Here is a 12,689-nt window from a genome sequence, read left to right as displayed (position 1 = left end):
CTTTGGGGAACCAGGCCAGATTTTAGGTCTTTTCTTTGGGCTTGGTCCTATTCCCAAGAGAAGAGTATTTCAATTTCCTTCTTGAAGGGTAAGCCTGGCCACCAGAATTTTGGAAACCCAGTGAAGCTGGGCGATCTTTTTATTAAGTATGAGTGATAAGTGTTTTGGTGGGAAGAAAAGGGAGAATAATATTTTAGAAGAGTCTGTATCACCTTAGCCTTAAATTTTCATCCTGTTCTGTATAGAAGATTAAAACCATATGGAAGCATGGCTTCTCTCTACCTCCATACCTTTAACAGTATTGGGGAAATAGTTTTGTTTGTCTCCTCGACAATATGGTATTGCTAGCTAATGGGTGAATTTAAACCATTACATTTATTGAGATTAATGATCTATTTGGACATAATTACCATCATCTTATTTTGTGCTTTTTGTTTTTGCTAATGCATATGTTTGTTTCCCTGAATTAATTCTTTCCGTTTGAAAGAATAAAATATATTTTCCTTTTTTCAATCTCCCTTGGTTTGGAAGCAGTGGGTTTTATTTCTGTTTTGTTTTGTTTTGTTTTGTTTTGTTTTGTTTTTGTTCTTCTTGTTCGTTTTTTATTTTTAATGGTTACTCTTCAATGTTTAAAGTATACTCTTTTTTAATACTCAGAATGTCATTTTAAATTTATAGTTTCTTTTTATTTGAATTCAATTAATTAATATACAGTGCATTCGTTTCAGAGGTAAGAGTTCAGTGATTCGTCAGTCTTATATGACACTCAGTGCTCATTACATCACATGCCCTCCTTAATGTCCATCGCCCAGCTACCCCATCCCTTCACCCCCTCCCCTTCAGCAATCCTCAGTTTGTTTCCTATGATTAAGAGTCTCTTTTAGTTTGTCTCTCTTTGATTTTGTCTTGTTCTATTTTTCCCTCCCCCTATTATCCTGTTTTGTTTCTTAAATTCCATACATGAGTGAGATCGTATGATAATTATCTTTCTCTGACTGACATTGTGTTTAGCATGATATTCTCTAGTTTCATCCACATCATTGTAAATTGTAAAAATAAATTGAAAGGATAGAATGTAACAAAAAAAATTTCAAGGACTTAAAAAAGAGTTGATAAAATAAATTATTTTGAAAGGGAAAGAGAAAAGAAAAATTAAAATGGAAAGACTGAAGAATCGTGGGGAAACCCCGAAGGTTGTATGCTGCGTTCCCCTAGTGCTGGAGTTGTGCACCTGTCAGCCATCACCTTGGCCTTAGCTGCATGTCCTGCTGGTCTTCTGTGGGAGCTGCCTTTCGTGCAGGTCCTGTCGTCTTTGCCCGGTGGGGGGGGCACCTCACCGCCCTTGCCCAGGGGGTCCCGGTTGCTCCGTGTGGCTGCTGTCCGCGGGCGGCCTCCTGCACCACTCTGGAGGCTGGGAGGGACAGCGGCGGCCTCCCAGGCCCAGGCCTGGAGCTGGGAGCTCGGGCCACCGCTCAGCACCCCCAGGGAGCCGGGCCATCCTCCTGTCTCCCTGGCCCGCCTGCGGCCCGCGCTCACCCACCTGTGGCACAGGGTCCCAGTGGAGTCACTGTGCCCTGCTGCCCTGCCGCCTCCTGCAGTGTGCACCCTTCATGCCTGAGTAGGTCGGGGCCTCTCCCTGCAGTGCTGCCCCCTTCTGGGCCCGCGCCTGGAGAGCCAGAGGTCTGCATACCGTGCCTGGGCCCCTGGTTTGTGGCACCCCGAGCTGCAAGCCCACTCCTGGACTCCTGACTGCAGCCGGTGTCCCTGTGTGCATGCCTAGGAGGTCTGCCCCCTGGGGCCCTACCCTCCTCTCTGTGACCCTGCGGATCCTGACACCACACTGTACCCCCTGGGATTCCGCCCCTCTGGGCCACCTAAGCACCGCTCAGGCTGGGGCCTCCCTCACCGCAGCACACGTAAAACTCTGCTCTTGTGCTCTGCTGAGGCCTCACTGTCCGCCAGCCGGGTTAGGGAGCACCCCCTGCAGCTTATCCCCCAACGGATCACCTTGGATTCCCTTCTCTGCACCTCCTGCCTTGCAGCAGTTCTTCTCTTAGAGCTCCGGTTGAGTTAACAAGTGTCCAGAATGATTGGCTAGCCATCTCACTGAATTCCTGGGATCGTATAAAACTAAGGTCTCCTACTCCGTCACCATCTTGGAGAGTCCTTCTAAAATATATTCTTGACTGTGAATCGTTTTGCCAAAATTAGTCAGCATCTCTCTTCCCTCTGAAAAAAGACAAATTTAACTGTACCCGTAGAGGTCCTAAGGCAATTTCTTATTAAAAGTATCTAGAATTTGTTTCAATAATTTTAACACAAAACATAGTAGTGTTATGTTAGTTAAATACCAAAATTCATATCAGTTTCTGTGTTTACCATTGATTCTCATAGCTATCTTTTTCTCTCTGAATTCTTTGTCAGGTTTGTTTTTTTCTTAGAATTTAGTTTTTTTTTAAGATTTTATTTATTTATTTGATAGAGAAGAGAGCACAAGCAGAGGGAGTGGCAGGCAGAGACAGAGGGAGAAGAAGGGCCTCTGCCAAGCCGGGAGCTTGATATGGGCTCTACCTCAGGACCCTGAGATCAACACCTAAGCTGAAGGCAGATGCTTAACTAACTGAGCCCCCCAGGAGCCCTAGAATTTGATTATCTTGATTCAAACTTGAATCTGCAAAGATAGATAGGCGATAATAGTATAGAAGGAGTGGTAGGGCCAAGTAATAATTACATAGTTTCAGTAAATAAGATAGTGTGTTAATAACATGGGATTAAGCAGATATCAATGGAATGGAATTGGTGATTCTCAATTTTAACCTGTGGGAATGAAAAAGCAAGAGCTATGAATCATTGGTCAGGTAATGGATTATTCAGAACCATATTCAGACATTACATTATTAATTTGCACAAAAAAAGCTTAGAATTCTATCTCATACTATGTTTCAAAGTAAGTTAGAGGTGTCTTAAATTTTATGTATATAATGTCAAGCTAGAGCAAAACTAGTAGAAAATAAAAACATATATCAAACATTTAAGAGGATTTTTTAAGTATCAGAATTATTGGTTGAAAAGAATAGGTAATAATATAAGTATACCTTCAAAATCAAAGAGTAAAAAAACCAAAAATAAAGGGTATATGAATGTGAAAATGTTTTGAAAAACATAAAGCCTTAGAGATACAAATTATTTACAGATTGTAGGTAATGTATGGAGTGGTCAGAGATAAAGCTTTGAAAGCAAATATGACAGTTATCTGCTCTGCAGAATCAGAGTGCCATCCCCATTAACTAACATACTGTGCAAAATTTGTTGAATAGATGTTCATTGAATACATTTTGAATGAGTCTTTCTGAGGCAGTTTCCTCTTTGTTATGGTAAACAATGTATTGTAGTTTTCCTAGAGCTGTCATGATTTACACTTGTCCACCTATCATAATTATTAATATCTTCTGCCTTTATTCTCAGAAATGTACCAATTTTGTCAATAAATCACTTGGTCATCTCACTTATAAAATTTGGAAAATGCCAGTCTTATAGAGATGATTTAAAGGTTGCAAATGGGGATCCCTGGGTGGCGCAGCGGTTTGGCGCCTGCCTTTGGCCCAGGGCGCCATCCTGAAGACCCGGGATTGAATCCCATGTCAGGCTCCCGGTGCATGGAGCCTGCTTCTCCCTCTGCCTGTGTCTCTGCCTCTCTCTCTCTCTCTCTGTGACTATCATAAATAAATAAAAATTTATTTAAAAAAATAAAGGTTGCAAATGATCCATGTAAAGAGTTATATACATAATACTTAGCACATGTGGTAAATGTTCAATAATGGTAGCTACCATAAGGAACAGCTTAGATTGCTTGTGTAAATATTGATGTTTTTCTTTCAGTTTTTAATATTGAAACTACTATCTGATGATATTTAATATTCTTTGATATCTGAATTATCTTTTATTTATAGGCAAAGAGGTCAATACCGACACGATAAGCTCTAATATTACTGTACCAAAAAATTATAGATATTAATGGTTATTACTATGTTTTCTATGTATCCCAAACTCTTTATGAATAACCACTGATTTCAATAGTGATAGTTACAAAAATTTTGGTTTACAATTGTGTTCTTTATTGTTCTTTGTTATGGCTTCATCATATCTCAAAAGTCCCAATTCACAGTATTGTTACACTCATCTGAGTACTCTACTGAAAGTGGTCTTGGGCAGGCCAGTCTGAATTTAAGCCAACAGTTCCATACCAAACTCTACTTTCCTAAATTGTACTATCATAAGAATCTGGAATGTATGCAGGAATGATCAAACAAAAAAAGTTTACTTCAAAGTCTGTATCTGTTGTCCCTCCCCATCTCTCTCAATCTCTCTCTTAATCTTTCTCCATTGACACCCAAACTAATACATTGAAGATCTTCCATTTTGTGTGAACATGTCATATATAGGATCTGAATTTGTATTTTTAAATTTTTTTTTTATTTATGATAGTCATACAGAGAGAGAGAGAGAGGCAGAGACACAGGCAGAGGGAGAAGCAGGCTCCATGCACTGGGAGCTTGACGTGGGATTCGATCCTGGGTCTCCAGGATTGCGCCCTGGGCCAAAGGCAGGTGCCAAACCGCTGCGCCACCCAGGGATCCCTGAATTTGTATTTTTAATGGATTTTTTAAAATATGGAAAAATTCAAACCACTCAGTCATAGAACAATTTGAAAATCTTTTAATTTTCAATAGGTAATATTTGGACCTCTTCTGATACTATCTGCTTAAGAATGAGATTCCAGTTCTTTAAAATTCCCTTATTTACTACTTAAATAGTTTACTATGCTGAATTAATATGCATTAGTAGTACGGATTAATATGCATCAGTAGTCTATGATTATAAATATTTATGACCGTCTTGTTTTATTCAACTGTAACGATTAAAGCACAATCAAATTTCCTTTACTATTAATCAGTATTTAAGTTAATCAGTTTTGAAATCAGAAACTGAATTGTTTATATGATAGCAATAAAGATATTTAAGTTTGCAATGAGAACAAAGACACAGCTTTTGTTTTAGGGTGTAAAACAAGGTGATATGTAACGTAACTTTTAAAAAGATATTTATAAGCACTGTTTAATGACTAATTTTTTCACTAGAGATTGGAGGTAATCTGACATACGCTGTACATACCTCACTCTGTTTCCTTTCTAAGCACTGTTCACATTCAAGCAAAGGAAGGGGAGAGTTCATTCCATGGCTTTAAGTTAAGCATCTAATATATCCTTCCTAAATAAAATCTCCTAGGTATTACTCCACAAGGATTTACAGATTGATGCAAACTTTTATTTGAAGTTTTGAAAAACAGAATGAATGAGAAGAATTTTACTTTATCTGAGAAATATTGCATAGTAGAAGATGGAAGGATAGCAGACTAGTTGGGCTTAATAATTAATGCCCTCAGTTTACCAGATGGGTAGCCACATCATGGTCATAGGAATTAGAATCAATACTTACAGATTTTTAAGTGAAATTCTATAGAACAAAGAAGTTGAGCTTTGCTAGTCTTTTTTTTAAATTTTTTTTAATTTTTATTTTATTTTATTTATTTATGATAGTCATACAGAGAGAAAGAGAGAGAGGCAGAGACACAGGCAGAGGGAGAAGCAGGCTCCATGCGCCGGGAGCCTGATGTGGGATTCGATCCCGGGTCTCCAGGATCGCGCCCTGGGCCAAAGGCAGGTGCCAAACCGCTGCGCCACCCAGGGATCCCAGCTTTGCTAGTCTTAACATACCACTTTATTCAAATCCATTTGAATATACGATACTGATTATGTATTTGCTACTAGTTTTGGAGGAAATATATCAGTTTTTAAGATTGAATGAGGAGATACATGGAGTAAGAGTATTGAGTTATGAAAGAGATTTAGAGAATTTATTGATTTCTTACCATCCTGAAATGTTTCAGACGACAGCTGTAACTCATCACTTGAGTATAAGATGAAGTGCAGTAGCTACTCAAGTGATGTGTAATGTAAGACCCTATGCCAGTGTCTCATGATTCTAACCATACTAATATATACTAGAAAAAGAATCAAGAATGTAACACAAATTTGACTAAATTTATACATATCAGTTTTTAAAATTTAGTAGCTTTTCATTGTTAGAAACACTCATCCTGTAATTCCTTTAATGGCTGATGCTTTTTAAGGCATTAAACTCTTGTTGCTACTATCTTTAATGAATTGCAAGTCATTTTGTCTGTAAATTGCTCTTTTGTCTTATATTTCCCTGAATTACTGGACTTAACTGCTCTAGCGAGTTTTCAAATTTCAGTTTTCTAAGGAAGTTTCTATTTTTCTTTCTACTCCTAGTTTTTCTTTTATATCAACTTCACCTGTTTCTTTTAATAATACAGATTGGTTGGTCCACCTTTCCTTATGAAAACAAAAGAATGCAAAATAAATATGTATATCTGGTTATAATAAAAATTAAGCAATTGAATATAATCTTGTATGGGAAAAGAATTTAAAAATCCTTTTTTAAGGTGTGCATTGTACTTTTGTAGTTGATATATCACAGCATGTAATTCTATGCAATTCCAAGTAATAAACTCCTTCTTTGATAATTAAATATGATAAAGATTAAGATAGCTTGAATAAATCATTACATACAGTTATTAAGTTTACAAAGACTGATAGTCTTATGAAATCTATATAAACAATTCACAGTTTCATTATCATATGATTTGGTTTATTGGCTACATACCTTGACTTAGGTTACAAACCAGAAAATCCCATGGTTATGTTTCTACATAACATAGTTTTACCACATTATAGGCAGAGTTAAGCTTTATTAGATTCCACGGTAAAATTGATTTTTCTTTATTCTTTTGATGTGAAATTCTGCTTCTTCTGTTTCTTTCCAAAGTGTAATCAGCAAACTCATAGTTTTAATTGTTCATAACTTGTTTCCAGAAGGACCAGGAAAGCTGTTGTAACTAAATGACCTGACAGAGAAACCTTTACTACAAAGCTGTAGAGTATTTTATTTGCATTTGTACCTGAACTAACAAAGAAAAGTCTTAAAGCATTAATATATACATATTTTATATGTTTTTCCTCAAGTGGTATATCTCAAAATATAGACGTAGTGTCAAGGACTCTTTAAGTATTTGTAAATGTTAGTGAACCTCTTTTTCTTTAGAAAAATTAGCCCAGCTAATTCGACAAATATGTTTATTTTAGGAAAAGAAGAGAAAGAGACTGGAATGCTTTGGACTCCTTTCATATTCTACATTAACATTTCCTCTCCAAGTTTTATATATTAAGTAAAGATAATTGCCAAATTAAAATATTTCAGTGCTCTTTCTTATCCCCAATACATTAATATCTTCACTGACATTGAATACGTAATTGTCTCATAATATCACTGTTATATCTTATAATATTTAAAAAGTATTTATCCAAGTGTATTAAATTACTAGAATGGAGTTCTTTTACTCGAGATATTTTTAAAAAGGATTCCATTTATTTATTCATGAGAGATAGAGACAAAGACACAGGCAGAGGGAGAAGCAGGCTCCCTGCAGGGACCCTGATGCAGGACTCAATCCCGGGACTCTGGGGTCATGCCCTGAGCCAAAGGGAGACCCTAACCACTGAGCAACCCGGGCACCCCTACTTGAGATATTTTAAGTTGATTGTAGTATATTAATATGTTTTAAGAACAAACAAAAAAGCCAAAACTATATAGTTACATTTACATGCTATTCACAAATTATGGTTACTTTGACTTCCTTTAGGTGAGTTATTATTGAAGATTTATCATAAAAATATTGAATTTCCTTATGGTGACCTTGGATTAAATACATACAGCTACAGATTAGCTGAAAACTTGTCAAAATAAATTATAAGCTCAAGCTTCATTATCATTTGTAGTTTGAACATAACAAATCTGATACAGTGTTACTTCATAATTCTGATGCTCTTTGCAGTAAATTTGATATAGAACAGTTGCTAAAGAAACCATGTTAAAATGTGTGACCATTTTTATGGAAAACATCTGGGGTAATTATAATTAGTTCAGGATGTGTACTGTTTAAAAATAATCTTGAATTCATGGAGAAATAAGTGTATCTTTTCTTCAATGAGTAGAATAATCCAAGTTAGTATAAAAAATTCTTCAAGTTATTGGTAGCTTAGAGTATAATTTTAGAGTATTCCAAAAGTAAATGAGGAGTAACTTTTACATAAAATGCCAAAATAGCACTTTACACCTGTTAGTGTGTTTAGTTTAGAACAGCTGTGTCTTTTATTATCAGTAATCAGATGCAGAAAGTAATGGAATGTTTTAAAGCAATATGTTAATCTTGTCTTCCACTACTGAACTGTCTCACAATATAATGATTAAATATTGACTATGCAATAGAGGGAGAGTTTGATTTCTTTGCCAATTCGAATGCCTTTAATGTCTTTTTGTTGTCTGATTGCTGAGGCTAGGACTTCTAGTACTGTGTTGGATAGCAGTGGTGAGAGGGGACATCCCTGTCTTGTTCCTGATCTTTGGGGAAAGGCTCCCAGTGCTTCCCCACTGAGAACGATGTTGTGGTTTTCCAGAAATGCGTCCATTTCTTCTAGATTGCTTAATTTATTGGCATATAGTTGTTCATAATATGTTTTTAGAATCGTTTGTATTTCCTTGGTGTTTGTAGTGATCTCTCCTTTGTCATTCGTGATTTTATTAATTTGAGTCTTCTCTCTCTTCTTTTTAATAAGGCTGGCTAATGGTTTATGTATCTTATTAATTCTTTCAAAAAACCAACTCCTGGTTTTGTTGATCTGTTCCACAGTTCTTTTGTTCTCTATATCATTGAGTTCTGCTCGAATTTTATTAACTCTCTTCTTCTGCTGGGTGTAGGATCTATTTGCTGTTTTGTCTCCTGCTCCTTTAGGTGCAAGGTTAACTTTTGTATTTGAGTTCTTTCCAGTTTTTGGATGGATGCTTGTATTGCGATGTATTTCCCCCTGAGGACTGATTTTTCTGTATCCCAAAGATTTTGAACGGTTCTATCTTCATTCTCATTAGTTTACTTGAATCTTTTAAAATTCTTCTCTAATTTCCTGGTTGACCCTTTCATCTTTGAGCAGAATGGTCCTTACCATCCATGTGTTTGAAATCCTTCCAAACTTCCTCTTGTGATTTAGTTCTAATTTCAAAGCCTTATGGTCTCAAAATACACAGGGGACAATCCCAATATTTTGGTATCGGTGAAGACCTGATTTGTGACCCAATATGTTGTCTATTCTGGTGAAAGTTCCATGTGCACTTGAGAAGAACGGTACTAAAGTTTTATATTTTACACTTAAGTTCATGATTGATTCTGAATTAATTTTTGTATAATATGGGAAGGTTTGATTCGTTTTTAAAATTTATTTCATTTATTTATTCATGTGTGTGTGTGTGTGTGTGTGAGAGAGAGAGAGAGAGAGAGAGAGACAGAGACAGAGACACTGGCAGAGGGAGAAGCAGGCTCCACGCAGGGAGCCCTATATGGGACTCAATCCCGGGACCCCGGGGTCATGCTATCAGTCAAAGGCTCAACTGCTGAGCCCTCCAGGTGTCCCTCGGCAGATTCTTTTTGGTGAGAGTCAGGGGGAGATAATGGGCACCAAAATGAAGCAGTATCATTTGGTGAAATAAACACTTTTGTTTCATTGAATTGCTTTTGCACTTTAGTAAAACATCAGTTGGCCACTTTTGCCTAAGTGTGTTTCTAGGTTCTTATTTGTGTTCCATTGATCTCCATGTGTATTCCTCCACTAATACAAAGTCTTGATTACTATCCTATGTCATGCCTTGAAAATGGGCACTCTATTCCTCTCACTTTGTTTTTTTCAAAATTGTTTTAGCTTTTCTAGCTTCTTTACCTTCATATAAATTTTTGAATCTCACCTATATGTACAAAAATTCTTGCTGGGATTTTGATAGGAATTAAATGAAGTTTGAATATCAATGTGGAAACTGTTGAAATCTTAACTCTATTGTTTTCTAATCCATAAATACATTATATTCTCCATTTTTTTAGGATTTCTAACTCTTTTATCACTATTTTGTATTTTCAGATCCAAGTACTGTATGTCTTCTTAGATTTATACCTAAGTAATTCATTTTTCTTGAATGTTTATAAATGGTATTGTATATTCACATTTTATGTCTACATGGTCATTACACATCTATGTTTATCATGTATCCTTGCAACCTTGCTGAACTCATTAGTTCTATTTTTTTAATGGATTCCTTGAGTTTTCCTACACAGACAATCATGTTATCTGCAAATATGGACAGTTTTCTTTTCACTTTCTATACATCTTTTTTTCTACCATTCCCCTGGCTAGAACTCTCAGCCCTATATTAAGTAGGAGTAGTTTAGAGAGGATATCCCTTTACTTGTTCCCTATCTTGGGACTTCTCACTAAGTTTCTCCATTCAGTGTTACCATTAACAATAATGTTGGCTATAGGTTTTGTAGATAAAATGTCAAGTTGAAGAAGTCCCCTCTAATTTTTCTTTCTTTCTTTCTTTCTTTCTTTCTTTCTTTCTTTCTTTCTTTCTTTCTTCTTTCTTTCTTCTTTCTTTCTTTTTTTGACAAAGCTTCTAGGTGTTTGAAGATATTCCCATTATCATTCTGATACTTATTTCTATTTAGACTCTTGGTGGTCAGAGAACATGCTCTTTTATATTTCAATTCTTTTAAGTTTTTTTAAGGTCTATTTTACAACCCAAGATATCACTTATCTTGGTACATGTTCTGTGGGCATTTGAATGGAGTGTGTATTCTGTTGTTAGGAGTGGAGTTTTCTATAAATACTTATGAGATCCTGTTTGTTGATTGTCTTGTTCAGATCTTATATCTTTCCTGATTCTCTGTCTAGTTCAGTCAATTGTTGAGAGAGTGGGTGTTGAAGTACTCCAGCTATAATTGTGGGTTATCTATTTCCTCATTTTTTGGTTCTACCAGTTTTTACCTCAAATATTTCAGCTCTGCTGTTTATTGTGTGCACATTTCAGATTGCTGTATTGTCTTAATGGATTAACTTTTTATCATCATATAACATCACTGTATTTTGTAATTTTCTGAAGTCTACTAGAGTCACACCTGCTTTTTATTGAATTGTGTTTGCATGATACATCTTTTTCTATCCTTTTATTTTCACCCTGATTATGTTATTTTTTTGAAGTTGAATTTCTTGTAGGCAGCATACACTTGGATCATGTGTTTTCATCCACTCTGCAAATCTCCATCTTTTAATTAGTGTAGTAAGGCCATTTACCTTTAATGTAGTTATGAATAGATTGGACTTAAGTCTGCCACTTTTTCCTGTTTAATGTGGTTTTCATTTTTGTTTTATGTCTTCCAATTTTCTATGGGCTACTTGAACATTTTTTAGAATTTTGATTTAATATTAATGTTTTTTAATATCTCTGTATAGCTTTTTTAGAGTTTGCACAGGTGTTACTATTTATATATGTGCATACACACGCACACACTTTATTGTCTATTGCTGTTGTCATTTTACCAGTTGAAGTATAGAAACCTTACTTCCATTAATAATCTTTTATCGTTTCCCGTTTATAACATAATTGTGTTAAGTATTGCTCTACATACATTTAGAGACATAGTAGTTAATATTTTAATTTGTACTTCGACCATCAAATATAATTTATAAAACTCGAGAAGTAAAGTGTACTGTGTTTACCTATATGTTTTCTTGTTTTATTATCCCCTTTCTGTTTAGAGGATTTCCTATCGTTTTTTGTTTGTTTGTTTTTTAAGATTTTATTTATGTATTCATGACAGACACAGAGAGAGAGAGGCAAAGAGAGAAGCAGGCTCCATGCAGGGAGCCCAATATGGGACTCGATCCCAGGACTCCAGGATCATGCCCTGGGCCAAAGGCAGGCACTAAACCGCTGAGCCACCCAGGGATCCCCTCCTATAGATTTTTTATACACTAGATCTGCTGGAGACAAATTCTGTTGGTTTTTCATCATCTAAGAATGTCTTGATTAATCTGCCATTTCTGATGGAATTTTAAGGGGTATAGGATTCTGGGTTAACAGCTCTTTTCTTTCAGGTCTTGAAAAATATTATCCCACTTCTAGCTTTCATGGTTTCTTTTTTTTTAAGATTTGTTTATTCATTCATTCAGAGAGAGTGAAGAGAGAGGCAGAGACACAGGCGGAGGGAGAAGCAGGCTCCATGCAGGGAGCCTGATGTGGGACTCGATCCTGGGTCTCCAGGATCACACCCCAGGCTGCAGGTGACGCTAAACTGCTGCGCCACCGGGGCTGCCCAGCTTTCATGGTTTCTTTCTTTCTTTCTTTCTTTTTTTCTTTCTTTCTTTCTTTCTTATCGTCACAGAGAGAGAGAGAGAGGCAGAGACACAGGCAGAGGGAGAAGCAGGCTCCACGCACCGGGAGCCCGACGTGGGATTCGATCCCGGGTCTCCAGGATCGCGCCCTGGGCCAAAGGCAGGCGCCAAACCGCTGCGCCACCCAGGGATCCCGCTTTCATGGTTTCTGATGAAAAATCTACTGTCATCTAGATTGTTTCTTGCTGCTTTCAAGATTTTTTCTTTGACATTAGTTTCAGAAGTTTGACTAAAATATGTATTGGTACAAATTTATTTGGGTTTATGTTTTGGGGG

This window comes from Vulpes vulpes, chromosome 6, assembly GCF_048418805.1.
Source record: "Vulpes vulpes isolate BD-2025 chromosome 6, VulVul3, whole genome shotgun sequence".
NCBI classification, from domain to species: Eukaryota; Metazoa; Chordata; class Mammalia; order Carnivora; family Canidae; genus Vulpes; species Vulpes vulpes.
The sequence above is the reverse complement of the archived record's forward strand: the minus strand, read 5'-3'. Positions refer to the sequence as shown.